The sequence below is a fragment of the Aythya ferina genome (assembly GCF_964211825.1).
Source record: "Aythya ferina genome assembly, chromosome: 3".
Lineage (NCBI taxonomy): Eukaryota > Metazoa > Chordata > Aves > Anseriformes > Anatidae > Aythya > Aythya ferina.
The window spans coordinates 82,393,087-82,419,353 of record NC_140298.1 but is presented as its reverse complement, the minus strand read 5'-3'; the positions used below and the strand labels follow the sequence as shown (position 1 = coordinate 82,419,353).

The following is a 26,267-nucleotide window of genomic DNA, read 5'->3' as shown; positions in this document are numbered from 1 at the left end:
CTGGACATGGGACCTTCCTAAAATGCACAGTGATGTGGAGTTGAATGAGTAGGGCATAAAGTTGGAAAGCTTTCCAAGAAAACTCTGAGTGACAAATAAGTCTGGAGTAAAACTTAATTTCCAATATAGAAAATTCATTTCAAGTAAGTTCAATAAGCAGGGTCTTAAAAAGATCTCTTCTTTTACAAAACTCAGTCTGTGCTCCTATGTGTATGCATGTGTGCGTGTGTGTGGTTCCTGTGGTTACTATATAGCAGGCCATTGAATTATCAAACCAGTAATTTTGCCATTAGGTTTTCAGTTTGCTTCTTGCATGCATATTCTGTGGTCAAATCCATTAGTAAGTTACAGTGATAAACACCTGGAGTCTATCAAAAACAAAGAGAGTCTTATTCTGTAGGTACAACCAGCCTGGTGAACATACCAAGCAGAGACTAACTGCATAATATAGAACTCAAACAGGAATATGTTTTTTATGATGTGCCAGCATAAGGGAGATCAAAGACTAAAGCCAAATAAATAGCAACTGGGTACCAGCAAAGGAAACATATTTAGACCTTAAAGTAATCAGAAACAAACCCAGTGTATGCCAACACCCTCTGAACTCAAAACTAACATTTTCCTCCTTTTCATAAAAGGTTCAAGAGCTGGCAGATTTTGTTTTGTTTTTAAATCTATGGGTTTTATGACTGGAAGAGAATTTTCATTTCTCACAGACAATGGATCGTCAAGGGCAGGCATCATCCCCCCATCCCATCGACCCCTTCTTGCTCATGGATTTAGGGAGTTACACCCCCTACTGCCCTATGACTGAATTTTCTTTGGCTGCATTATGGAATTTGCCAGCTTACATTAACCATTTATTAAGCCTGACTCCTTATCTGGAACATCGCCTGGCAAACTGAAACACACCCGCAGACTGGCAGAGCAAATTTTTCCAGGTGTTGCAAACAGACACCCAGGATTACATGCCAACACTATTTTGTGAGGCAGTTTGATCAGAAGGAAAAAGCCCAAATGACTAATGTTCAGTGTCATGTTTAGTACCTGCAATGTATCTACATAAACACTTTTAAATGACTACTAGTACTAAAAAATACTTGCAAGGGGAGAGGCAGAGAGCAAGGAGAAGATACAAGGGAGGCAGTGAATTGACAGGCTGAGCCTGAGGGCAAAGACTTACATCTGTACTTGATTTGTCAGGGATTTACATTAGTGAAACTTTAACTCTGCAGATGATAAGTAAGATTACACTTACAGAACAAGTTTATGCAAATAAAGCTTAGTCTACAGTGCATGTGGGTCCAGACACAGTGGACTTGGCAGGTTTCACTGAAAGAGAGTGCCTGGGTTTAATAAATTCATTTACATAAAGGATTAGGACATCTGGAAAAGTAGCATGGCAGTTTACTGAGATATAAATAATGTTAATTGAAAGGTCACAGGTATGCAAAACACTCTACACATGCAGAAGGAAACCATGGAAAACGAAGGGGCAAAGACTTGCATCTTTCCCTCGGTTATATCAAGTTAAACTGTAGATACCAGCTAAACCATGCCTTTCTAAATACCACTTTTGATTTTAGTTCCCATTAGTGATCCCTGCTTCATGACAGGTATGCATGTAAACAGTCAGTTTACTTAAAACAAAACGAAACACAGTGGGTCATATCACTCAGCATCAGGAAACATCCAGAACACAAATTGACTCTAGGAACCAACTCACAATCTCTGATTTAAATGAGCAGTGGGGTAGATAATTCAGTTTTACCCAAAAGCCTGATACCCTGCTGCCATGGCAACAACATCACTTTTCAGCAACATCAGTAACACTGAAAAGTATGTTTACACCTAATTCCAACTTGTTTTACAAATTACGTGGTAAGTGCTTACTAGAGTTCTAGATTTACAAAATAACATTCTGGTGAGCTGCTAATTAAGCGATACTAACAAGTTGTAGATGATCAAACAGTTTGCAAGAAGCATGCCATTCCCCAAGATTAATTTATAGTAAGTAATTTGTAAGCAATTCTAATTCCTTTCCGTTATTTTAAGAGTATAAAATAACGTTTTCTCTGCATAAACCTACAATTCAGCAGAGCACAGGCAAACCTTTTTCAAAGGTTTATAATGTCCGTATGTTTATACTTCAAGCAGATTCCAATAAAGATTATCTCAAAACAATTGACATGTTTCTTGTACAGAGCTAAAAACAGCTTATTTGGAGGTTGCTTTTTTTTTTTTTCTTTCCTTTTTTTTTTTTTTTTTTTTTTTTTTTTGTTTTTTAATAAGCTTTGCTTAGTTCTGTCCCTACTATGAGATTTTAAGTGCATGCATACAAAAGACTTGTCCACATGCATACTTATTTAGACATAGCACTCTACACAGGCCACACACTAGGATGTACAGGTGAACAACAGTGGTAGACTCATGTAAAGCAATGTACTGTTGTCTGACCTAGTGCTGCAAAAGCCCTGGGTTAAGCAACTTGGCTTTAATTCTTACCTAAAACAGAGCAATGTGTTAGAATGTCTGTAAAATACACTGAAGAAATAAATATGCACAAAGCAAAATATTTCTACCACCTGGCCTTAAAACAGTCAGCTTTGCTCTTGTGCAATCCAATTATATCATTGCTATATTCAGACAGAGGTGGGAATCTGATGGAAATATGGGGCAGGAGCAGCTGGACTCGTGTAGTCAGTGGGAATTTTGTTGCTGTACATATTGACCTTCTCCAAGCAATTCAATACGTAAAACTAAAAGCCAAGACATATAAGCATGAGGTATGAACATATCAGCAGCCATGTTCAAAAGGGATTAACTTTTGGAAGAGCCAGTTCAGCTGTGTGCTGCTGCTGGCATCTGTTAAGAGCAAGGGAAAACACTCTTCATGTCTTGGTCCACGAGCCAGATATATCACTTCATTCATCCTTGCAGTGGGATGTTGATAACATCTGAAAGCAAACAAAGGTGATGATTTGGAGTGGCTGCTAGTAGGCACTTGCAGTTCTCTTTCCAGTTATCATGCTCTGCTTTGGTTGGATCATTTTCCCAACAGACAAGATTAAAACTTGCCTTAGAAAAGTGCCGTCCACTAATAAATAAAAATTGTGATCACAGTCCCAACGCAGATGAGGCTAGAGAATCCCAAGACATACATCCGATATAAGTTAATGAGAGTTGTACAAACTTGATTCTGTTTGTGAACTTTCCACCTAAGGAAATAGATGCCTATGTAATTTCATTTCCATCCATGTTTATGGTAGATAAATGCAAGCAGCCTTCAGCTATTCATTTCTTTCTGTGGCCAGACTAGTTAGTTCCAGCCCATCACTGGCACAGGCTGCAGGGAGAGAGCTTCTAGCCTTTGCTGTTCTTTCTTTGGCATTCAAGCCATTACCCAACTCCTGAGTCAGCTGGCTTCGTAAAGTCAGAGTTCAATTTCATGCCCTTTGAGAAACACTACTAAAAGTTATCTTCAATTTACTGTAATCCTCTGCATCAAATTCCAGCTATTGTCAAGCTATTGCATCTATTTTTACTGCACAATGTTTGTGTCTGAAACAATTACTGAAATAAACTGCCTATTAACTACCTATCTTACAGGTACAATTTCCCATGAACAGCCCTGGGTCTGAGATAGAGGGGTGCTGTTGCAAAGCACAGAATCTCTCACACGACTGTGAGTGATTCTAGTTAGCTCTGCCCACTACACAAACTTTCTCCTTTCCACATCTCCTGCAGTTTGTTCCTAAGAGCACGAGGCAAAAACAGCCTTATTTCCCTTGAGGTGAAGATGCAACATTTGCCTAATGCTGTATAAAGTGTATGCAAAAGCAGCTTATTCTTCCCTTTCTCTGACCAAGTTAATTGGATATTAGAATTAGTCATGTTAAGTAATCTCTGTCAGATCCTATTAACTCCCTTGCTCTCTCCCAGAGTATCTGATGAATGATACAAAGCTTGTGGAAGAGTTAATCATTATATACCTCATAAGTGCAGCTGAAGTATTTTGTTCATGAAGGTAAGCGAGACTCTCAGGCTTTCCATCATCCACACCACGGAGAGATCTCACCGTTCTCCCATGTCACCCTCTGCAGTAACCAAGAACAGCAAACTGGAGATACTAAACTCTGCTGCAATCATAATTTTCACAGTTGTTCGTGACCTGGGTTGAGAATTTAAATGCAAAAATATACTGAAATCCAAAGCTATAGTTCCCACAGCAGCTATAACTCAGTCACTGGTATTTGGACATACATTGCAGAGTATAGACACAGTAATGCAAAACACTAAAGCTGCCCCTGGTTATGGTTGGCTGGGGGAACCATAACTCTGAGTTTCCTGACTTTTGTGTTAAGATCTCAACCATAAATATTGCTTTAATGTAGCTTTGTGCAGTGGGTTTACATTGGCATTGGGAGGTGCTCGTACGGAAACAGTAGAGAATTAGTGTGGTATGCTTATTAAATGAGTAATGCTTTTAGAATAATTCCTGGGGTGAAATCATGGCCCCAGTGAAGTCAACAGAGCCAGGGTTTCAACTGAGAAACATCTTATTTATTCAGAGAAGAAAGCAGCAAAAGTCCCAGTAGTTTTGATCTTTATTATAAAGGAAAGAATTTCAGATCAGCTCCATCCCTCCAAATCAGGGCTCTAAAGGAGTAATCAATTTAGTGGAAATAACCAGGAAATGGCTGAGATTTTTTTAACCTCTATAGAAAAATTTAGATGTTGGATTTGTTTTGTTTTGTTGATTTTCACATTGAATACCCCAAAGTGTCTTTTTTTTTTTTTTTTTTACAAAAAGTTATTTGCCAACTACAAAACTACAAAAAATTACTTATTCTAACTTTTCCTGTTTACCCATAGATGACAATAGAGTTTATGACCCTGTAGAGTGTCAAGCAACTGAAGGAGGGTCCTCACTGAAAAAGTTTCAATAGAAAATGTTAAGCCAATCTTGGTATTAATTTCAGTTGTTAATTTCTGCCTGTTTATTTTTAAGGTAGAAGTGACAAACCACCAGTTTGCCTGGCAGGATGATAGAAAACATTTATCCTATGGGATTTTTTTTTAACCTATCATGAGTTAGCTTACACAAAACACCCTATTTCACTATGAAAATTCAATAATAAATAAATAAATCAGAGATGGGCTGGCCACAGGAGGAAGAAAATTTTGTATCTTGCAGTCTGTGACCAGCCAGAGGAATGCTCCGTTTGTGCCAGTTTGCCTTGTGTTTTCAGCTGGGAAAGACACTGTGCAAACTGATAGCAGATGGTAGAGCTGAAAATAGGTGCTTTACGTGTTTGATTGAGAGCCAGCATTTTGTCATTTAGTTGTCTCACGTCATTGCACCGCGTTATGTTGTGCAATCGTGTGTGACATGCTGAAGCCAGCCTCACCAACACAGTATTTTCTGAAACAGGATTCCGCATCGCTCTGACAGTGGGCAAGAACTTGGTATGTTTACTGTTTACTGTTCTTGGAAAGGCTTCCTTCTGTGGAAGCAACCCTCTGAGGAAAACTTCTGCTGGCTTGTCTTGATGGAAAGGGATGGCGGTGGCACTTGGTGGAAGCTCTGTTCAAAGACTCTCAGGGCAAACAAAAACCAGAGTCCTCAGTGAAGGCTGGCATGGGAACTGGGGCTGTTGGAGTGGGTGGTCCCTGAGGAGAGGTTGTGAGCCACGCAAATCCAAATTGGTTTGCTTTGCAGTGTGAAAATGTTCCAGCTCCCTGCCAAAAAGTGTCATGTGGCAACAAACTGACATCCCCCTATTTTTAGCTGCAAAGGCCACTATGAGTTGACTTCGTTCTTAGCTGGAGCAGCGTCCTTAGACTTTTCTGCTGTGAGCTTAGAATGGTGCATGGTGGTGAAGACTGTTGTCAGATTATTCAGGACTAACTCAGCCCAAGTGCACGGTAACCCTATTTTAAGCTGTTTTTTGTTTTTATTTTTTGTTTTGTTTTTTTTGAATCACAGATCTACCCATTTCAGTGCTGGCTAGGCAATCTCTCCTCTTCTCCATTACATTTCTTCATCTGAGGAAGAAAAAGAAGAAAAGGATAGAAGACAAGGATCACTGCAAATGAAAACATAGAACAATTTTCTTCCATAAGACTGTTTCCATCATGGTGTCTTTGCCTATTTCTAGACCTTAGAATGCTCTTTGTATGGCAAATAAATAAATAAATAAAACTTACAACAGGAAAATTGGCCTCCAAAATTTCCAGTTAGAAGCTAATGAATGCATCTTATTAGCTTCATGATACTTTCCAGTTTAGGCTTGTGGAGCTTGTCTTGCCCAGGAGTCTCTTCCCTTGATGATGCTTTACAGAGGTGTGATCTCTAATTCTGCTTTTCAAGCTTCTTATGCTAAGTGGATACCATTCCCATAACTTCCACATTTACTGGCATTCCCAAACCATGTTAGGTGTTCCCTCCCTTTTATTATTGAAAGCTGCATTAGAAATCAAGCAGTATGAAGTTCAGACTGTAACACAAATTGGGATAAAAAGCCTGATCACATTGCTTCAAAAGTTTTCCTTGAGCTTCTCTTGTCAGTAGATTTGTTTCCTCTAAGGTAAAAGCCAGTAGAAAAATATCCATCAACTCCAATCATGTCAGATGTTCAGACAGCACAACTTAAAAATGTAAAGAAATTCTTTCAATCATTGCCACTGCTAGCTCAGTCCTCATACAACTCCTGTTCTCTTCCTCCTAGATGCTTAATAAATCTGAAACTGGTTAGAGGAGGAGCAGACAGGTAAGCTGGCTGGCATTTCTCTTTTGATGTCACCTCTACAGAAATAAATGTAAATATTTTATTTTGATTAAGCATTTTCAGTTAAGCTATTTTTTTTAAACAAAATTATAATTCAGTGCAGCTGAGGATATTCTTCTCAAAATGTCCAGTAGGCCACGTGCACAGGGCACACATGTTTGAGAGGATAAAGTAAACATATTTGGTGGGCTTTGCTTTGCAGAACAAATATATTCATGGCCATTTCACTCCTCAAATGAGAGGGGCTATGCCTGCTGCACTGGGACTGGAATATAATATTCTCTAGAAACAAAGACTTGCTATGTTTTTTTAACTGCATATTAAAATAATAAAAACTGTAAGCAGCAAGATACGGTGATTTAGTTTTCCTGATTGAAAGTTGCTGCATGCATATCTTTGTTTGGAAGATGTTTTGGCTAATTAAAGAAATAGAATTAAATGAACCTTAACATAAACCCCTAGAGAATATTACCATAGCAAAAATTTTCAGGAAAAGCCCCTTGTTTAAAACACTATAGTTTTCTGTGACATAGGCATTTTGGGAAGGATTTTTACTTTGCATTGGATATGACTTAATGGTTACAATTTGTTATGCAGTTTTAATTCTGTTTTTAATAGTATTTAAGGTATTAATATTATTTAGTTTATTTTTTTTTAAACTACATTGTTTATTGATTTCTGATAGAACTTGGAAACAAAAAAAAAAAAAAAAAAAAAAAAAAAAGGACTTTACAAGACTTTTTAAAATTGCTTGTTAGATTTTTAGGTTGGAGAATTAAGAACACATGGCACAAATGTTAAAGATAAAACATAAATTACCTATGGCATAGAAACATAAATCTTTCTGTATATTTCCAGATAGGTTTATTTTTTTTTCCAACTGGATTTTCCTTGAGATTTGCATCCAAGGAGTCCAAAAGCTTCACTGGGAGTTTGGAGTGGTACCTTGTAGCACAGTCACTCTTCGCTAGCAATTCCTGCAGGGTGCAATGCTAACTCAGTGGGGTAGTTTTGCTGGGAACATTTGGTCCCATTCTGAGCTGAGGATTCTGTCCCTGCCAAGTCCCCTTCCCAGTCAGCGTGCCGTGGGATAAGAGTTGTGGCTGGGAGGCTGCAGATTTTTCCAGGGTGGCAAAGAGGAGATTTGGGGAGGCCCATTGGATAGGCATCCCCAGAGGCCAGCTTAGAATCTAGCCTAGATGTGGTGCTGCTCATCTCTATAATGACAATACTACCTGCTGGAAACCATACTGGCTCCTTGTCTCTGCTACTCTCTAGCAATAGCAAAGACAGGCACAGGCACAGGCTGGAAGGTGCCCTCATCAGAGGAGCACAGCCATTTCTGTCCCCTGGGGCCTGAGCTCCTGTGCAGCTCACCCTCCTCATGTGGCAGAGAGCCCAGAGTCCCAGCAGGGGATGGGGTCTTCTGACACACTTCTTTTAAAATATTTTCAGGCATAGTCAGTTGAGGTCCGAAGATCCTAAAACCAAGATCCAAGAAATGAAAAACTATTTAATAGTTTAAAAGCTAGGCCTTTGACAGAGACAGTCATGCAGACCTTCCTCATAGCATAAATTTTCTTGCAGTCACCAGTTGCATTTCAGTGGGAGCACATTTAAGCATTTGCTTTTTATTCATTTTCTAACCTTGTGCTTTGACGTGTACCAATAACTTGTCCAATATCCATAACTCCCATGGGACAAAGAACTGGTACAGGTCTGTGGAAAATACTGAAATCAATAGAGCTATTTCAGACATGGACAGGTTTATATGGAAAAGAAATCTTGCCCATACTTCATACAAGGGATCTTTGTTGCTGAAATCTGTGCCATAATTGTGGGTTTGTTTGTTTTTTTTCAGCTTACTTACTGGCAAGTACACCATCCTGACCTCACTCTTTCTTTCTTTTGGAGGCTTTTGCATAATAAAGAGGTATTTGGATGAGAGGTCTGCTTTTCCTCTTTTCTTTTCTTTTCTTTTCTTTTCTTTTCTTTTCTTTTCTTTTCTTTTCTTTTCTTTTCTTTTCTTTTCTTTTCTTTTCTTTTCTTTTCTTTTCTTTTCTTTTCTTTTCTTTTCTTTTCTTTTCTTTTCTTCTCTTCTCTTCTCTTCTCTTCTCTTCTCTTCTCTTCTCTTCTCTTCTCTTCTCTTCTCTTCTCTTCTCTTCTCTTCTCTTCTCTTCTCTTCTCTTCTCTTTTCTTTTCACAGTGATCTCTCCCTGGGGTACACTTGCATACTGAACCAAATATAAATCCAAAAAGCACCTTTTGTTTTTAAAGATTGACAAAAACTTGATCAAAGATAGATTTTTATCTAAGAGGATAACTCTTTTAATAATGAGCTGAAATGTCATATGCATTATTTATTAGGAGTTACTTTATTCCATACAGAAAAGTGAATTCAGTCTCTATAAAACTGTAGCATAATTAAATGTGCTACTTAAGTCAAAACAAAATCAATATTGTGCATCTGACAAAGGAAAAAAAGCAGCTTGTATATTGCCAAAGTAGTATTTTCATCTCTGCACAGAACTAGTGGTATTCACAGACCTGCTTCTTCTCCTATTTCTTTCAATAGCAACAAAACTGAGATTCCAAATAGTACCTCAAAGGCCAGCCACAATTTGAAGGCCAAAACACTGCTGAAAATTATTTTGAGCTATAATATTGTCTCAGTGATATGGTGGTTGAGATGTGGGTGGTGATACTGGTCAGCTACACTGTGCCTGGAAAAAATCTTTCAAAGAAACTACTTGTGTTTCTCTGCCATGCACGCACTCTGTAAACTCCCAAAGTAGAGTCTGAGTAAAAGGTGAAGAGTGAGATTTAGATTGCTTCCTATGGTGTGCAAGCATGACTGAAAAGCTTTAATCTCCTCAAAATCCAAGGGAATGACTCAACCAGCTGCAACAGCCCTCCAGGACTGGTGGCACCTAAACTTGGTAGATTTAGCTCATTTTGAATCAGAGTTCCTGGTGGCTGTGTTTAAGCTCTCAGCCATGCACAGACTCCCTTTTCTACGGACCATATAGAAAGCTGAGCTTCTGCATAAGCACCATCACTGTTCGAATCTGTGCAGAATGGGGCCTCAACTCTGCTTTATCCCAGCTATCTGGTATGTGCCCTTGAGCACAGCTTTTGCACTTGAAAAGCACTAGGAGTAGTACAAAGTAAAACAGCCATTGCTAAATTGGTTCAAAACTATGAAAAAAACATATTGATGGTGCTAATCCAGGCCTGTGACTGTAAAATGTCGTAGAAATTGCACCTTTAGGCTCCAGTCAGTACTCAGAATCAGTGGGGGACAGCAGACCAAGATAAAGACTGAAAAAAAAATAAAAATAAAAATAAATCTTAAAGCTAGGATACTCTCAGAAACCAGAGCCAAATCTGTACCTTCTCTGCTGCCTTCAGAAGAGCCTCACAGACCAAAAGATTCAGGTTATAAATACACACAAGCTCAGAGTGGTTGTTTCCTCTTCCCACCAGATGTATGGGAGGTAAATCCTCTGGAAGGATGCAAGTGACTATCAGCAGGCACCTCCAGTGGATGAAATGTCAGAAAATATGAATCTGGGACATGCAAAATTGCAAATGATTACTTCCTATTTATTTGAGAGATGTCTTAAAAGAAATTCTTGTACTACTTGTATATATACTATTTTTGTACTATATAACCTATACTTAAATGTTATCTTCATTGCTTTAAAGTAACTGCAGTGGAGTCTAACATACTGACCCAAATGCAAGTCCCAAACCTTCTGAACCTCACGTGTTAATAACATCCAGAAATACCATAAGGTCTGGTAATCCATTTGGGTGCAGCAGCTTCTCCTTGCCTTGCCATCTTCCTCTTCTCTATGTACTTTCCTAACTCATTCTGATCCTATTAAATGGTGTATCTTCACTTGCCTATTTTACAGGGTACAACAGGTAATGTACATAATTCCCTGAAATGTGAAGGAGACAAGGTAGTAAAGGCATTGATTCAGATGAATATCTACCTCTTGACTCATACAAAAGGAGGACACTGAACATCAGGTTCTCCTGGTGCTCCCTGTCATATCACATTATCATAACACAAAAGCAAAGTCTGGAAATGACATATAATCAAATGAATTCAGCTATGATGAGGTCTGTTTTGCAATACTCAGACGGGTGTTCATGGATCTCGGGAAAGACAGAAAACCTTGCTTTCTATATTTTTGGGAAAGTGGCAATCTTAAATTAACTCAGTTAGTTTTGTCTGAGAGTTTGCATGGATTTACGCAGATAACTTCATCCAAATATTTAAGTTCTGTTGGCTGAACAAGGAGATCTTACAGTTAAAAACCAGATAATCTAATAAAACAAAATAAAAGACCTAATTAGTGATGGTAGCTCTGGCCTCATAAGAAAATACTGTGATTGATTTGGAACAAAGATCAGAGCACTAGCTCCACAGAAGTGTTATTCCAGCCACAGAAGGTCTTAAATACACCTTTTAAAATGTATAATACAATGCCAGATGGTTGAGCCACATCTGAGCTTTCCAGGGCATTCCATATGCAACCAAAGTTAGGTAATTAAAGAAAGTAAAGTAGCTAAGGACCTGGCATTACAGTTAATGTGAGCACTGATAAATTGATTCTTGATCTTGTTCAGAAAAACTCTGGTGGGTGGCATTTCTCTGAAATAGGCGTTAACTGGAATAGTCCAGTTTCAAGTCATGTTTTTCAGCTGCAAAGGTAATTTTTTCTAGTGCTTTAATAAAATAAAATTAATGCAAAGCAGTAGTTTTTTCTAGCTAATCACCAAACTTCTGAATCCTCTCACTCTAGGCAAAATGACATCCAGCTCTGAAACAAAATCTGGGTAGTTTAGCTCTTGAATACAACCAATACCCTACTGGAAATTTTGGGCTACATCTACTCTCTCTTTTGCAATTCTTACGTGTGTGGTAGCTAAACTTGTTATGTTCTCTGATCCAGCAGAAATATCAGTATTGCTTTCTTCAACCAACCTGTGATTTACAGGGTGAGATTTAGCTTTACACTAAGAGGCATAACTTCAGATATGTACACACAGGTGTGCAAACCTGTATTCTAGCTGGTGGAGATCTACTCACTGCCATCAACAGTGTCTGAAAGGCAATTCATCTCAATTGAAACTATATATTTAGAGCACAGTTGCTTGCATTTTGCTCCCATGCTGTTTGAGATGCTCTAGAGTATCCAGAGCACAGGCATAGGGTACATAAAGATGACACATGATGACACAATCAGGAGACCTCTGATTTACTACATTGGTAGGAGGTTAGGCAATGCACCCTGCAGCACCTTAAATAGTATCAGGCATCTGTGCATGGACAGATGAATTCAGTGACTTCTCAACCAAATCTCTTTTTAGACTGCACAAACTATACTAGTTCTCTGTCAACCAGAATGGAATTCAGATACCTAGCCCACACGCAGACAGATGCTTAAATGCAGAAGCCTTAATCCTGTAAAAGCCTTGATCCTACCTAAGCAGTTAGTCTGCAGTGTGTAAGGACAGATTCAGCTGCCTAGGAGTTCATGATCCTTTATGTGGGTTATATGCATATGTGGGCTATATGCATATCTTATAGGTAGTCTGCTATGTTGTATTATACCCCATATATCTGCCTCGGAAATGCCACAGAGGTAGTTGATAAACAAAGAGGGGGCAGAGCCAGGTGACAAACAGCTGTCCATCCAAAAGTAAATATCTGCTCAGGCTTACACTGGGCAATAATGTGGGCTGAGATCCTAAGCGTTTCCCCTTCCCCCAGGTCTTGAAGATAGCATCAGCCCATCTCTGAACACTAAAGTGCACCCAGATGGTGTGAAGAGTCTCCATGAAGACTCAAGCCCAAGCCCATTTATTTCCCAAGATTATTTATTCTTGTATGCCAGCCAGTATAATATTTCCTGAAGTTTCTTCCATCATGCTACTGGTTTCTGAATCCCTGTATCCCAGGAAGCCACTGGTTACATGCAACAGTGTGGAGTGGAGAGAAAATTCATGAAGAGCAGCCAGGCATGCCAAGGCACAAGGGCAACCAAGGACTGTGTCCTTGCTCACCATTCAAGTTGTATAAAGGAGGAAGACAGAGGACCTGTGTAGAAATAAATAAATAAATAAATAAATAAATAAAATCCCTTAGAGCAGGAACATCATGAAGATCCTGGCAACAATTTTTATGTTGTCCAAGTTAAATTACCAAAAGAATTGGTCTGGTATAAAACTCATGTAAACAAGAGGAAATCTCTCCTATATTTTGCAAGTAACGGTGAAAGGTATGAGGTATATTAACTGATAGAGGTGCCTGAAAGGTATCTGTCATAACAATAGCAGAATTTTCCAAGTCACCTGTTTAAAAACAATTGTATAAGACTGATTTTTTTTTTTCTCTTCAGGCTTTTATCCTTCCTTGATCACAGTTTAAGAAGGAACTAACAAGAAACCAGTATTGGGCAAGGAAACAATTTGACAATATGTTATTTATTTAGTGCTTTGCCCCCCTGTTGCTCAGCTTGTAAACAATTGCAAGCACAGTCTGATCAGCAAAACAGACCTGGCATGTCAACCCCACAGCCCAGAGGCTGGGTATAAATACATTTAAAAGAGATGTCCAACTAGATCCTCAGCGGGTGTCCTTCACGGTAGCTCCATTAGCCTTGCTAATGTCTCATTAAGCGTCTCTACAAGCCTAATCCTGATGTGGACTTGATTGACTGAAGATTTTTCTAAGCTTATGCCATAAAATCACAACTTGTGGCATTTCTTTCATACAGTCCTGACATTTTGGTGGTTCATTAGCAGTAAACAGAGTTGTTACAAAGTTATAGAAGTTATATCTCAGGGCATTAAAAGCAATTTAGTAGGATTATCTGTTTATTTTTTCACTCTGTTTTTAAGGAGATGTTTATACAAGCCTTTTATATTAATTTTCCCCATGACTTCCACGTTTTAGTCATGCAAATGTGTCAAACACATAGCTAAAAAATTCTTTCTTTCTTTAACAGAAAATTCAATTTCAAAATAAACAGCAATGCTCAGTGTTCTTAGACTCTGTTTCCCTATACAACATTTAAACTTTCCATCAGAAAATAAATATTTTTAATCACCTTTAAGATTAAAAAATAAATAATTTACCAACCACCTTTACATTTTTAGTGAGAAGGACACAAAGGAGGATTTCCTCCCACTATAGTGAGTAAAGCAAAGTTGTTTTATCATTAAAGGCTTGAAGTGGCTATGCCTCCCACCACAGTAAGATTTCCTGGGTGTCCAGATGACTTTCTCTGGTCATGTCCAGAGCATTTAGCTCGGCAGTGCTTCACAGCTTGGCACCTCTGTCAGTGGTAAGGCTGCCCTCATCATGTACCAAGACCCCTGTTTCCCAGATCCAGAAGGTCTCTGCTTGTCTTCAAAATGTGCAGGGCTACTGCCAAACCCTTCTGCTTTTTCAGACATTCCTCCAAGCAGGAGAGCAAACTGGGAGCTGTTTCAGCCACACTTGTGTCAGCTCTGCACCTTAGCCCATGCAGTTACATGCTTTCTTGGCCCCTCTGGAGACACCAATCTTAAGTCTGGCGGTACAGGGATGCAAGTCAGCCTGCATCTATATAATCTGCAGATATACCTCTACATTTTTCTTCCTCGGGGCACTGCAGCATGTTTAATGAAGTCTGCAAACTTGCCAGCTCCCCAAGCCTCCCTAATTAGGCACTTGTGATATGACAAGCTTCTTAACAATATTATTTACTTTCCCTGAGACATAGCAAGGGAAGGTTATGTTTCCCTCCCTGCAGAAACCAGTAGCATGATGGATGAAACTTCAGGAAATATTATACTGGCTGGTTGTTTAAGTTTTAATATGAAACATACTTGTGTCTGGGTTGGGCCTGAATTTTTCAGCAACCTGAATTCCTGCAAGGAAATTTTAATTTCCTTCCTTTGATGCAATTAGGCTTTAAAATCTTTCAGCTCTTCTGTTTTACTAAGAAACAAAAATCCTTTCAATTTGCACAGCTCCTTTTGAGACTACACTAACATGTGAGAGGGAAGCCCTCTCTTCCATTGGTGGTGTTTTACATACAGAAGGAAAAAATCCCAAACCAATTCAACAAGTTGATTAGTCCTGATTAGCATGCAGATAATAACTGAAGGGGAAAGAGGAGAGGGCAGGTACTGAGGTGAGGAGACAAGCATCCTCAAGGTGCCACTCCCCGTGAAATCCCCCACCTTTCCCATCACTCTCTCTTCCGCCCCGAGACAGAGCATGGTGCACACCTGGGGTGCCACCCACTTTGGTGGCACTTCTCTCAGCAGCTTAAATCAAGAACAAAGCAATTCTTTCTTCAAACTGAAAGAAATGTCATTTTACCCTGTATCATCCACCCACTTTCCTTAAGAACTGCTCAGTAAAATGATGCCCAACAGAATTTGGAGGTGTTTCAGGACGCAGCCAATCAGCCTTTGACATCCAGTCCAAGAAACGGCAATAACAGCATCCGAACCATATCTTCCCATTAAAGTATTTGGGAGTAATGTAGAGCTGCTCTTGCTTACCAAACAGGATCTATCAGTGCCAAGGGGAAGCAGAGGCTGCTGGGAGCGAGCAATACTGTGCTGGTCACCTCCGTTACAGACTTTCCAGGACTTCAAGCAGTTGTGCATTACTTCTACCAAGTTACTCAACGCTGCTGTCATGACTAATAGCTTTTTCCAACCAAATTTTAACCTCAAATAAAATAGTAGTCTCATGAAAAATATAAACCATCAAAAAATCTTACCACATTTCTCAAACATCAACATGAAAATCTCTAGTAGATGAAACTAAGAACTTTATTTCACACCCATGGATCAACCTTAAAATCAGGGGATGCTGGGAGAGGGCTTCTCTTACATTATTCTGAGGGTGAGGAAATATATCCCAAGAAATGTCAGATAGATAAAAAGACAGAAAGAAATATGGGAAGAAAGAAAAAAGAAAGATAGGAAGACAGATAGGAATTGCAGGGAACCTAGCACTCTCCAATGCACAAGCCAACCACAAGCCAAACCAATTTAGTTATGCAACAATACTTGATTTCTCTCCTGTGTAGAACCTCATGCCAAGGACGGATTAGAGCAACAGCAATTTGTTTCAGATTTACTCTGTCAGATCAGCTGCTGATAGCTTCAGACCACCCTAATATGGGAGGGAAAATGAAGCTGTCTGTTGACAGAAGAGTTTGTGATTTTCCTGAGGCACTTCATTGTTTATGTGAAACCATTAAGGAAGCCTAAGGTGATATGAGTTCCAGCTCCTTTTAAAAAAGATCACCAAAGAGACTTCAGATTTATGAGTTCACCTCAGTTCTCTTCATGAGATACTTCAATCTCCTTGTCTTGGGTAAAATGCAAGTCTAAACACTAACTGTGACCACAATGTCTGCTGCTACAAAACATTTGCTTCTTTTTCATAGAATGCTAAACAGTGGCTTAGCTCTGGGAGCTGTAAATAAATGAACTTCATTTTGAAACAAACCCAGGGTTTACATCATCTTAACTATAAACTGTAAATTAGGTGCAATGGAAGTTACATTAGATCTTTATATGCTACTTAGAGGTAAGACTTTCAAAGATGTCTAAGGAATTTAAATATCCAATTCCCATTAATTTTAATAGAAAGCTATACTCAGCTCCCTCAGGTAGTTTCAAAAACTTCATCTTAACAGACTGTGTTGTAAACCCTGAGCCTATGAGATCTTTGGAGAGATTCCCACCGAGTTTAGGAGATTTGGATGCAGCTCTCATTGCCTTTCCAGGCCAGGGATCTCCTCCTCAGAAAACAGGACCACAGCACAACTGCCTCCCTAATTGTAACCCCCTAACTTGACATTGCAACTTTTTCCCTAGAAACAGGGAGAAAAAGGGACAGTGTATTGCACGAACAAAAACACTGCATATGACTCCCCCATGCACCCAGAGTGTGTAAATTTATGAATTCCTTTTTTAATTTTTTTATTATTATTATTTTTTATTTTTTTTTTTTAGAGACAGGACTTTCTTGGTTCAAGGAGCTTCTGTTACCTCTCAGCATGACCAGCAAGAGTAACCCAGGAGATCCTGTCAGGTAACTTCAGTGCTGCAGGAGAGATTAGAAGGAGGGTATTATATTATTTTGTACCAAGGTTGACAAGATCCCCAATCCACTTACGTCAGAAGCAAAACTCCCATTGCCCATGATGGCACCAGATTTCCCCTGACTTGAAGATCCTGCTCGCTCTGGAGGATTTAAAACCCTCAGCACCATAGGCACCCTCCTGCTTCCGGCCTGTCTCTTCTTCTCCCTACAGTAAGCTTTGACCAACATGGGGAGGACATGTCCTCACCCCCAAGCAGTGCTGACGCCCCATCAATATGTCACCTCATGACCTTCACCTCAGGACCTGCCCTGGCGGAGCAACATGTCCATTTCTTGCAGCATCATTTCCACTAGTTAACCCTCCAGCTTCACAGGATCAGGCTCATTTGTCTCCTTCAGAACTCAAGTTAAATTGGAGTTTCTTTCATACTTGGGATTTAAACTTGCTTTTTCATCATAGGTACAATGCTGCTTGAGAGTCCAGATGACATAATGCTATAGATTGCAAAAATGAGAAAATAACCACAGGTAATTTTAAACCAAACACAAAATTATATTAGTTGCACTTGAATTTAAAGCCAAATTTTGGATTAGGGCTCCATTTATTGGCAATTCTGGGAAAAGGTTTCAGTATAATCCCCAGTTAATGAAACCTTTGCTAGTGAATTTCCTTTGTCAACACTGCATTTAATGTGAGAAGTGCTTATACCTGCTAGATCATCAAAACCTGCAAAGCTAATAGACTCAACTGGAATGTAAAAAACAGGGAGGATTTTCATAAAACTTTAATAAAAGCTTTTGGCCTAGAATGGTGTAGGGTGATTCCTTTAAAAACAACTCTACTATTACTATTCTCCGGTTTCCAAATACTTTTTTTGCCGTGAAAATTGACAGACAGCTATGCTAATATATATATATATTGAAGTATTTCTTGGAAATGTTGCACAAACAAAAGAAAAATTCAATTGTAAAATCCCCAGAAACCTAGCCAAGCTGAGTTTGAGCTTTAGATCCCTTTAGTCCTGTGCATGGGCTATGGAGTCAGACTGATGCCAAGACCTAAATACACTGGTCAGAAAGGTCATCTTGACCACTACTGGCAAATAGCAAGAAGAAATGCTGGTTCAGTTCAATTAAATGCTGCAGTGCCAGGTTTCCCTCTGTGTCCGTATGTGCAGTGACTGACAGGAGCATGACAGAGAGGAGATCTAACCTGATCTGTGTCCAGCAAGCACATCCTATCCTGCTGCAGAAGTGAATGCAGGTGCAGTCTGTATTTAGCAGGGTATGGATATCTGCATCGCAGGCATTTTAGAAAAGCCACCTTTAATGAAAGCTGTAGGCTGGCGTTTCCCTGTGCATTTTTGTGAGACTTCTGTGCCAAAGGTGAAGTTGTTGCCTCTGTTCATATGTCAGCCAATGACTAAAAAAATATCAGAAATACTCAAGGGCTATCTCTTGCTGGTAGTATTACTTATGGTATAGGAAAAGTATTCCCTCTTTCAGGAACCCAAAGTAAAAATGCTTTTGAACTCCACTGCATGATTCTTTTTTCTTCTTGTAATTAGCCCCATCACTATGTTTTTCCCTTTGTCCAACAAAAATCCTCTTATGCTACAGTATCATTCCCATAAGTGGTCATCAACTTGAACATTAGACATTTCCTTCCTCCTTCTCCTACATGACACCATTTGTCACAAGGATTTGGGATCCAACAGCAAGAGAGACTTTTAAAGAATCCTTCCCACTGCAGGGAGCATGTGCTGAGACAGGACTTTGGAAATTCAATTAATGCTTCCATGAACACAAGTAATGTGTGAACGTGCCTGTGGCTGTGTACTTCCCTATGAAACCTTAGAACTAGGATTAAAGTGACTTTCAGGTCAGGTGGGAGGATTGCACTAAAAAAGAAATGCTTTATTTTTCCCTTAAAAATTTAAACTCTTCATTTCAACTGTGTTGACTTTGTGTTTGCAAAAACAGGAATGCTCATGGAAACAGTATTCAAAATATTTTTAAATACTCGGGAGAAGCAAATTTTGAAGTCCTACAAAAAATATTTGAAGTGGAAATCTCATTCCCCTCACCCAGTCAGGAAACAGAAATACACCATATACACTGTACAGCCATTACAGCTGTTTGAAGTGTGCCAAGAACTACTCATAAATTAACTACAGACATTGAATTTTGTAAATAAGTTTGATTAATAACTAATCAAAATCTTCTCAACGGCAATCCAGCTGAAAAATATGGAAACGTTTGTTGGAAAATATGGTGTTACAAACTGCATCTCTAGCTTGACTTCCCAGTTTTCTGAACCACTGCCTTACATTCTGCCAAACGTGTCCCGGATGACTGGTAAGAAAAACTTTTGCTTTATTTTTCCTCCCTCTTGCTTGTCGTATTGCTAGCTGAGTTTTTCATGATGGTGCTGTCAGAATGGAATCTGTGGGACTATGTGGAACTACACCAGAGACACATCCATGGGTACAACCCAACACCAGCACACAGTCCTTACCTTGGTTTCTTGCAACATCCCCTTTTTGCACCTATGCTTGAAGCCTCCGTTTTGAAAAATACCTATGTGCTTGCCTAAATTTCGCTCTATCTGAAATGTGACTTAGTGTGGTGCAGACCTGTGACTGCTGTTAAGCTGTAAACCTCCTTTTCCGTAGAAATGCTTTCCTGAATATGAGATTAAGCACAAATGTAATGAGCAGACAAACATCTTCAAAATCTTTTTTTGTTTCTAATTTACTACAATTATAATTATCATAGTGCTGTGTTTTCTAATACTGGTGATATTACCATATACTACCATATACTGAAGGAAAAAAAAAAAAAAAAAGAAAGAAAAAAACACCACACCACCACCACCACCAACAATAACTACAAAAACATATAATTCGATTGATATTAAACACTAGGCGAGTGAAAACCAAAGGCAGGAGGATATCGGCATTTGGGATGAAACTTGAGCATAATATCAAGCTTGTTTTCATTTTTCCAACCATGGGTAGAAGAAATCCAAACAGAAAAAGATACCAATGGCAGATTTCTGACATATGCATGCAAACTTCAAACATACACTTTGAAATATTTACTCATCTAAATCCCACTGATACCAGTTTGATGACAATGAATTTTGCATTAGGGGTTGAGTTCCTCTTCAGAAGCATCACTCTCCTGGTTTGTAAGGAGATATTAGCATTACACGTGCCAGCAATTAATGACACCTAAGAAGGCTAATGGAAAATTACCATCTGAACTGTTCTGAAATCCCCAAACTTTCCACGTGCAAAAGCTTTCTTCCTTCCCCATATAAGCAGCATTTTCTGTGATAGCGTAGGTTTATTTTAAAAATTATTTACAGGCTGAAAGTTCAGCACTGGTATTAGCCTTCATTTTGAGTTGTATTCTGGTGAAAAAAGTTAAGTCAGTTCCTGGGCTAAAAATGTGTTGTCTCAGAACCAGATAACATTTCACAAACTTAGTTTTTGTCCATCAAGAATATTAATTTTCAAAAGTAAAGAATACCACAGGCAAAACTGAGAGGAAAAGAATAGATGGTAAAACATGGAAGTGCTTCTGAAAAAAAAAAAAAAAATGATTTATTAAATTATAAAGACACGAGACTACCATTGCTCAGTTGAGAATGACAACTCTGGCTACAAAAGCATTTTGACTCAGTGGCAAAGAGGAAGAAAAAAAAAAAAAGAAATACAGTAATAAATAACAAATCCAGGACAGTAAGCAATACACACTACAAAGTGTGGAAAATTGATAGAGAAAGCCAAAGATGTTCACCTGATCAGGCCGGCAATAAAAATAAGCATAATAAGAGGAAAAGCAAACATAATGTAGAATGAGATGGCAGAGGTTAGAGTATGTAAAAAGTGCTGAAATAGAAAAATAAATCATTCTCTTCTGTATTTTAAAGACCCAGAAAGATGTAATACTTTCCAATGGATTTGTAACTCAGAACATCTCTTATAGAGGAGCATTTTGCCCCTAGATTGACTGCACCCCTTCTGTAAAAGGAGACATTTTAAATGCCCACAAGCAAATATATATATATGTTTAGGAACAAGGGTGTGGGTTGCAGACAGCAATGTGGGAGTAGTATATTCTTGTGGCACCCTGGAAGGAATTGACACTAGCAGGAACCGAGGGGTTGCTATAGCCAGACAGCTCAGCACAAGCCCTAAACCTGATTTTGTAGCAAATACGGGAAATATAGGAGTGAATATAACAAGGTAGATAGATTAGGACAAGGACAGTGTGAAGCCACCAAAGCAGGATATGCAATGGGGATGCCAAGCTCCCTCCAAAGGCAAACGTGACTCCTCTCAGGAAGGTAAGCTGAAGTAGGGCCCCTGTCTCCTGCTTGGTGCTGAGGGCAGGGGCCTCATGGTGGCCCAGAGAACATTGGGACTGGGGAATTCCCTGCCAGGCCTACACTGGTGTGTAACAGACAGGTTCCCTCTTCTGCAAAGGTCACAAACCAAGTGTCGTCCTGTTACCAGCTAGTCATTTTACTGCATTTCTAGAGCCCACAAACCCACTTGTACCTCAAGTGGGATACCTGCACACCCAAGTCCTGCTCACAGGTTTCCTCCCGTCCCCTGAAGGAGACCCCTCTGGTCCTGTGCCTTTCTGGCTGAGGGGACAGACCACTTCTTGGACAGATTACTTCTTGGGCACTGGTTTGCAATGATTCAGCTCTCAGCACTTATATTTATGACATTTATATTTATGACATTTAAAAATATTAAGAAATAAAATAGTCACAAGTATAACATAAATAAATTTAAATACAATAAACTCGTCTTGCTTCCAGCCAACTCAAACCATGAAATGAGAAACTCAGGGATTGTCTGCCTGAGGAAAAAGAGACTAAATAACCTTATACATACACAGAAGCCAAAAGACTTCTCTGTCCTAGGAAATGTCTCAAGGCTTAACCCTATATGCCAAGAAAAGTTTTTTGCAGGTGGTTTCTTCTAATCTTCCTTAGGGCCCTTACACAGAAGTCCAGCACAGATGACCCAAGGGAAGGAAAGCATGCCTGCAGGCACCTCAGTGAGCAGCACTGCACAAAGTTTGGCTGAAGATGGGCCTTTCCTAAGTACTGTCTCTAGGCATTATGTCTGACAGCATTTCTGTGCTCTTCCTGTGTTCCCCACATTGGTATCTGTCTCCTTATCTTGTGCTCAGTCTGCAAACTCCTCAGAGCAGTCATGGTGTCCTGGTTTATGCAGGCACAGCACCAAGCACCGTGGGATCCTGACCTGTGATTATGTTCTCCAGACACCATCCTAAGACTGGACAGTCAAATCTGCAGGTGTAGCATCACTAGGACCACATGCAAGCAAGAAAGCTACAGCATAACCTACATATAACTTGAGTACTCATAATTTCAGAGGAAAAAGTACTTAAAAGATCTTCAGTGAGAGAAATTACATATAAAAATACATAATGTTGTATCAGCGGATAAGAAAGCAGAACAGTAGAACCAATGTTGGGGGAAAAAATACTTATCAGGGACTGAGATATTGGTGTATAAAAGAATTTTCTAGGAGAGTAATGTAGGAGAGTAATGTAGCCTTCAGCTTTTGAGCTATTAATACTGTGTTGGACAAAAACATTTACAGCTAGCGGTAAAGAACAATCTTGTAGTGTCAAAACCAGAATGGATGATGCAGAATGTTCCCCCTCTGGAACTGATAAATGTAATCAGCCATCTCCTTTTTGCTTTTAGGTGCAATATGAATCGCATTCTCCTCTGAATGCAGTAATTCTTCAGAAATATTGTCCAAATAGTTCAGTAGTATTTTCAGCACAGAGGTTGACTGTTAATGGTTCACATTGACTAATCTATGTTCAAAAATAACATGAAATTCCTTTGGCTCTCCTTCTATTTAAGGAATACATTTTACACTGAAAAAAAAAATAATAACAAATAAGAAATAATTATTCTTGCTTAACTAAACACTGGAACAGATTTTTCACCCTTATATCTGCAAAACTTGTAAGAATCACTGACATTTATATACGTACTCTTAAAGCACACTTTGGCTCATGGAAAGAAGCAAAAAATATCCTGATTCTTCATGTGACATCATTCAAACTTACACGTATTTTAAACACTAATTTCTAATTTCTATAATCATGGTTGTTTCCATCACAAAGCATTTAACAGGAAACATCTCAGTAACGTAGTCAGATCAACAGGACATGGGAAAACAGTATGAAACTATGAATTTTCTGACTTGCATACTGACATTTGATTATTCTGGATTAAGTTTGCATAGTACATTCCTAAATACAGTCGAATCTTTATTAAGGCCCTTTTAAAAATTGTAGTTTCAACAACTGACATGAACTATTTCACAGTTAGACTAGACAGGGTTAAGTTTACTCTTGAGCATAGCACAGAGCCTAAACCCTTTGATGTAAAGGCATAGAATTCTATGCTGCGGTCTACATTACTAGGTGTGTCATAGAATTATACTGTATTTGACCATTTTAAATTTACTGGCTTTAGCATTAAAATAAAAAATAAATAAATAAAATAAAATAAAATAAAATAAAATAAAATAAAATAAAATAAAATAAAATATAAAAAGAATACCTTTATTATTTTGAAAATTGAAAGCTTTTATTAGTAAAATACCTTCTTGCAGTGCTCAAGAGCTAGAGTTCAAGTTCAACAACCTGAACTAACACTCAAAGTTAAGAATGTTCTCACAAACACACTAGGAAGTGGTTGGTGTGACTGTCTGAAAGGAACCTATTTATTAGAGCGAAACCTAAGCCAAATTTATTTTCTTCTCCAGTGAAGAGAAGGAAAAAAAAAAAAATCTTGCATCCCTTTCTCTCACTGCATAAAAGTGTGTAAATAAGTGCTCATCTCTTTATTTTGTGGAAGTTCTTTGTAGGTTCTTTGTGGGGTTCTTTGTAGGTGAGTTTCCCATTTATATACAGAATTATGTAACATCCCCATTCGTTTCATGCAGCTGTTAGAATACCAAGTCAAGTTCAATATTTATAATGTCAGAAAGAGTAGGAGGTATTGTCCGCTTCTAAATCAGGCTACTTGGTAGAAGTGACTTAAAACAGAAATACAAACCCTAGAAACTATCTTTGTGAAACCTGCAGAATTTCAAGGAGATTTCAGAGAAAAATTATTTTCTTTTTCCTATTATGCAATGTTTTAGAACAAAAAAAGAGGGGGAGGTTCTAAACCAGAAGCATATTCTCAGGAAAGGTGAATTCACACTACACCAATAAATATATTAAAATATTGATTAAAATGATAGAATATCTTTGTTACATAAAATTTTGTATTTTTGAAGAAGGAATCTTCAAAAGAAAATAATTTTCATGCAACATATTTTTAAATAGCTAAAATGTAAGGTAAAAACAAAGGAATGTTGCATTACAGCTGCTACAATTATTAAGGCCAGCCTCTCTGCCACTTTGGTCCCACCAGGTAGTACCCAAATTCCTTAAGTAATCCCACTGAATCCAATGGGAAAGCTCACAGAGTAAGGTACAACTGTTGTGATTAACAGTGGCAGAATCTGACCTTAAGGTCATTTTAATAAACATTCTGGTGACTTGCTATTTCCTAAGGACCCCTTTTCATAATACATTCCATAAAAAATAAGCTCCAGAAAGATACAGTTTCTTCTGCTCCAATATACCAGACATTTGGAAATCCTGATAAGAACAAAATGCTGCCTGCTTGTCACAGTGATGGAAATACCCAGCAGAACATCTGCACCCTGAGGATCACATAAATAGCAATGCTAAACTGTCTTCTGCAGTTAAACTCTTTCAGCTCCTTCTACTCTTTCAGCTGCTCTGACTTTTCCCCACTGACAAAACAAGACCACAGGTCTGCCGTTGTCATCTTGGTTCACAGGTTAAAAGATTCTCTCCGTGGCCAGCAGATACTAGCACTAGAGAAAAAGGAATGATAAAAACCAAAAGTGAGGAAGATTTATTTTTTGGGTCATCATCATCCCAGGGCCAAATTATTCCCAACTGGATGTTCTTCGATATTTTGTCTAGTCTGTCTAAAGCCTCTACAGAAGAAGGAATATGGGCCAAGACTAAGCAAATTTGGCAAAACTGCTTGGAGAAACTGACATTCTTCCAGCTGCAAGCCAAAGAGCATTAGTCCATCACTTTTAAGAGCACAAAATCTACTGACATTTTAAGCACTAGATTCACTTCAGCTAACATCTGTCCTCAGCCTGCTTGCAGCGGCGCCAGGTCCACGAATGCCACGCATATCTTTAGAAGCAGAACTGTACTGGGGAGCAGCCACACAGACAGCAGAGCAGGATTTGCTCTTGTGTGCACTGACATGAAAGATTTATGTAAAGACTTTGGAAAAGCACAAGAGATATGTTTAATCTTCAATATCAGGGAGTAAGGAGGACATGCAAATACAAACTTAGCTGCAGAACAAGCTGCATGACTGCATTACCAAAGTATTAGCTGGTCTGGCAGACAGAGAAGCAATGCAGCTACAGCTGATACGAAGCTACTCTAAAGCAAGCAAATACTCACAGCACAGGGACTCATTTCCAGTTCATCATTGGAGGAAAGGATATGGCTGGTGACTTTTTGAGGTGGGCTTTGAACCACAAAATCTCACAGGATCTTCTGCCCTTGTGCTTCCTACGGTCAGCAGCTCCTGCAGCCAGGTACCAGGTACCCATGATTGGGGACACCTATAAATAAAGTCCCAAACGTAACCATTCACCTCCAGTACCTCTACAGATGTGTGTAAGACCAAATGCTGATTTTTTAAATTTGCTTCTGGTTATCAAGCAACATTTTGCCCAATTGCATAAGTTTAGGATCATAGAATGATAGAAGAGCCCAGATTGGAAGGGACCTTTTAAGATCATCAGATCTAATCATTCATGGGAAAAGGGAGCCTAAAAAGAGGTTATCTAGCACCATGTAAAGTTTATATTCATGAGACAAAGAGAGTACAAAAATGTCAAACTATTAATTAAAATTTAATAGTCTATTAAATAGACAATTTAAAGTTCTAGTATACCAACAAAAAGTGTCTTCTGAAGTGTCATATCTTATGTACACCTAACTTGTTGATAGTATTTCAACAATAGAAAATACAAACATGGTCTTTTATGTCCCTGCATTGTCTCCTACCTGCAGTCTCTGGGCAGTGAGAAATACCATCTGTTTTATGGACTGACCTGTCTGGGTTAGAAGAAATGATAAAGGCACAAACCAACTGGTGCTCTCATTGAAAAAATGCTTCAGGTCTCGAGTGCAAACTGTAATATCCTACAGAG

At 38.8% G+C, this 26,267-nt stretch overlaps 2 long non-coding RNA genes across 2 annotated transcripts in view; one reads left to right on the top strand and one right to left on the bottom strand.

The window, feature by feature from the left end:
- Positions 1 to 25,569, bottom strand: part of LOC311435034 — a 29,901-nt gene extending 4,332 nt beyond the window's left edge. Inside the window, exons 1-2 of the long non-coding RNA XR_014691880.1 lie at positions 25,510 to 25,569; positions 5,996 to 6,048 (exon numbers count right to left, since the gene is read on the bottom strand). This is a non-coding gene — a long non-coding RNA (uncharacterized lncRNA). The remainder of the gene's footprint in view (positions 1 to 5,995; positions 6,049 to 25,509) is intronic.
- The window catches only part of LOC311433800, a 371,170-nt gene that overhangs the window by 159,675 nt on the left and 185,228 nt on the right, over positions 1 to 26,267 (top strand). The window lies entirely within an intron of this gene.